Raw genomic sequence first — 4297 nt, forward strand, 5'->3', positions numbered from 1 at the left:
TTGGTAATATTCCGTCCGGAGGAAGATGTGGGACTTCAAAGCTTGTTTGTTCTTGTGGGAAGTATGCTGATGAGAAGTGGTGAGAATTTATTTTTTCATTCATTCCATGCATGTTCCTTTCAGGTGTTGATTTATTGTCATCGATTGTCAAGTTTTTGAAATAACATTCTCACTCCTTCATACATTATGAATAGGTCCATATGCAGGAAACTTTCACTTCAAAAGAAAAATTGATTTAACTTTTTAAGGCTTTTTACTTTGGCATATACATGCATATGCACTAACAGTGCTGGTCTACTTTGTGCTGGAAGTCTTTGTGAAAATTTTAAGCTATGTTGACCTGTGAATCAAGTCATTGACCAAGGGAATGTATATAGTGATAACCATTTCTGCATTCTTTGCTCCAAGGGGATTCATATTGGGAAGACTCTGCATAGGATCATATTTAAATCACTCCTGGCCAAGGGAGAGGACAAAATAAGCCATGCAGGCAATACCCTCACCTGAGTGAGATGAGTGTGGAATACTGCCCTTTCTCATACAATACATCATTCTGAATGTTGATACAAAAGCAACGGTGCCATGAGACATTATCTTTGGGTTGTCAGTGTTCACAGATTGTCCTGCTCATTTTTTGTAGGTTAACACCATCTTGTCTAGGTCTTTGTTACATTTCTTCAGATTTTTGTTGTTGGATGATTAGTAATGTCTTTTTGTGATACTTTTGAGAATTTGTGTTCTTGATAATTTCTTCTCTGTTGTTTTTATCTTCTTCTTTTTTTGAGAAAAAAACATGTAATATAACAAATCAACTAAAAAAAATCAAATAGTAGTTATATTAACCCTGATTATAACTTATAAAGATATTGAAGAAAATTTACCTTATTTTTTTTAGACTCATCCTTCTTAAAACCCTTCACTGCCGCATTTTTACATCTTGTGATTGAAGTTTTTGTACTTTGTATAGATGAAGTAATAATCAAGCACTGATATTATATTTCGGTTTGTTACAATAATATCTCTCCATCAATGCAATATAAAGATTCATTCCAAGGTGTTTAGAAGACCCAATATATGTTTACAGATGAAGGATGTTGTCAATGCTCAATGATGCTTGATTTCATAATGAAAGGAGTGTGAAGTGCATTCCAGTTCACTTCATGTAATCATTTGAAATAATGCACGTGGGCAAGTGGTTCACATAACTTTCGAGTGGACAGGTGTTTTATAGCAAGGAGTATCTTCTGCATGAAACACCAGTTAAAAAAAAGAAAAGCAAAGGGCAAAGATTTCCTTCACATATAGGTATATTTAAAATGATTTTTGATAAACTTGAATCTGTATTTTGTGTGACAGCAGTAACTCTTTCATTAAAATAAGGGAAGATGTAATTAATAAAGCAGTGAAAACGATAGTTGCTATTGCCCTTATGCTTTATAGATTCCTTTTTAGTTTTATAGAAAAGAGTTTTATAAAAAAAAAAATGAATTTGCACCCTAATCACAAATGTTAATGAGAGGATCTAGCATAGTAGCTAAATTATTTTAGCTAAGATACTAGAAGTGCAGATTGCTTTGCTTAAAATAACCCCATGGTGCTTTTTATTTTGAAATTATATTTAAATACTAAGTGACAGCAATGGTAGAGAACAATAGGAATGTATAAAACCAAATATCTGCAAAATTTGCATAATCTGTTTTTGAGAAACCCTTCTCTTTTAGCATTACTTCAACCTTGTATCTATTTTTTTTTAGAATGCTATTCTTTGTTTGTTTCCGGCCATATATATATGTGCGTTATATCCACAAAATAGTTTCCAAAGGATATAACTGGATTTTGGGGACATGTCACATGTATATTTTTATCCAACTGCTCTGCTTTGTGCTAAATTCTATGTTCATTGTAACTTTCTTCAAGGGCATCTTTTTGAGCAGGTGGTTGTATTTGTGTTGATTATGTTATTTGACATTTTTGTTTGGTGCATAACTGGTTTGAAGAGGCATAATACTGATTATTATGAAGTTGATGGTCTAACTAACCAATACCTTTTCATAGCAGCCTAGGGTGCTTGGTGTAGAAATTGTCAGCTCGTCTGGTGAACATTACACTCATCCTATAGTTAGCAGAACTTTCTATAGGCTAAGTGAGTGTCCATGTTCTCTATAGCAATTAGTGATCAGTAAAACCAGCAGAGAAAGATATTGGAATAGTATCAATAAAGAAAATTTAGAGAAATTCAGTTTTGTCTTTTTAGTCAAAGGATTTGGTTAAAACAGGAAGTACTTTTACATGGAAACAGATATGGCCAAAGCCACACATTTTACCTGAAAGTAAGATAGAGGAAAAAAAAACAAAATATACAACGTATTTAGATGTGTAATAAAGAACCTGTATAAACATTGATGACCAAGAAATATTTGAAACATTTGTTAAGCTCATTAAATGCCAAATGGTAATAGATTTTCAATTACAGCATGTCTCCACCCCCCACCCCCAATCCCTTGCCCTTTATTGTCGAGGGGGGCCTTAGGAGGGCGAAGACTTGGATCCAATGCTGGAGATCTCCCCTACCATAGACCTCGGCCCTTGACGCAACTAATTTTACAGTCTTTTTACCCTCCTGCTTTTTTTTTGTTTCCGTCCCTTCTCCAACCCCTTCTACTATCCACTTCCTAAGGTGTGAGAACCATGCTGAAAGGATGAAAGGATGACTTTGTGCCAGTCCTGAACGGCCTGAGGGAACCATGGGCATGGTATTCCCCTGTTTTAGTTGTCTAGCCCTTACCCCTCAAAGGGACCCTGAGGGGTGGACTGGTTATTTCCCCAACTTAGTCAATGATAATGAAAGATGTAATACCCCTTGGTAAGGGCAATGAGGCTTGCCTCTTCATCAAATAGCCATACCAATTCAAACTACCGGCTCCCCGACCCAGGCTGTCGTTTGACCACGACTCTGAACACAAAGTACTACCCACTCAATGCCTACTAGTGCAGTACCCACCCAAGCAGAGAGTCAATCTCCAGAAGACATCCCTACCCTCCCAACTTCCTCAAATTCATCAACTCTACCCCTACAACCTTCTTCACCAAACACCCCAACCTCCCTTATTACTACCTCACAGCCTTATTCTCCATCTCTCCGTAATACTACCCCCCTCAACAACACTCCCGCTTCCACACGCACCCGTCCTACCACCACCAACCCCACAAATAACTACTCTACAGCTTCTTACTCAGGCAACACACTTCTCTTTCAACAGTGTCTCCAAAAAACATGTTGGCAGAGTCCCTCTCCGTACCCGACGCGATCGCTCCCGTCTCGTAACAGTCAGATCAGAAGCTGAAGCTTATAGCATTATCAAAACTAACTGATCTCTCTGGCAACCCCATCTCTGCAGAACCTCATCCAACTCTTAATACTTGTACCGGAACTGTCTCTATCTCCCCAGCAAACTGTCCAGTCGATACCAAAGATTGGTCAGATTGTGGAGAAGACTTGCTCGGCTGCCTCAAAGACCAGGACGTGATATCAGAACATTGCTACTCTATTCCTCCTAGAGACCATCGAAAGAAACCCATCAACATTGCCAAAATTACTTTCAGTACACATGACCTTCCCATTCGTATCTACATTGGTGGACAATCCCTCCCTTTTCAACCATACCAACCTCCTCTCCGTCAATGTCAAAATTGTTAGCGATTTGGACATCCTGCCAAACACTGCCGCTCCAGACCGATACCCCCTCTGTGCCCAACCCGGTCATAACAGATCAAACTGCCCTGCACAAACACGCACATGTGCTAACTGCGGCGGTCCCCATAAAGTATTTTAATGGTAGGTGTGGGGCAGGAAGCACATGCCCCCAGACATTACGAAAAATGTGCATTTCATGCAAGTATTGGCCAAAAAATTGTAAAATACTGTACTCCAAATGATCTATTACACTCCCATCCCCAAAATAACTAACTATGCCCCTGTTTAGAAGGGGGCTGCAACACATTTTTGTTTAAAAGATGGCCCCATCGGCTTAAACGCTGCTGGGGCCATCTCTGGGCATCGGAATGAAAACAGATGAAATTTATTGGACGGTATTATATTTCTAACCACCACTTTTCACATGTTTCTTTCACAGGGGCACTAAATGTAGTCATGCAGATCATGCCCCAAGATATACGCGAAGACCTGCTAGAGTTTGAAGCGAAGTACGCTAATCTGTATGAAACTTGCCGCACTGAAAGACTTGTTACAAAGGAAAGGGCCTTATTTGACACAATTCACAGAAATAACTTAAACATA

This window comes from Penaeus vannamei, chromosome 7 (genome assembly GCF_042767895.1).
Source record: "Penaeus vannamei isolate JL-2024 chromosome 7, ASM4276789v1, whole genome shotgun sequence".
In the NCBI taxonomy this organism is placed as follows: Eukaryota; Metazoa; Arthropoda; class Malacostraca; order Decapoda; family Penaeidae; genus Penaeus; species Penaeus vannamei.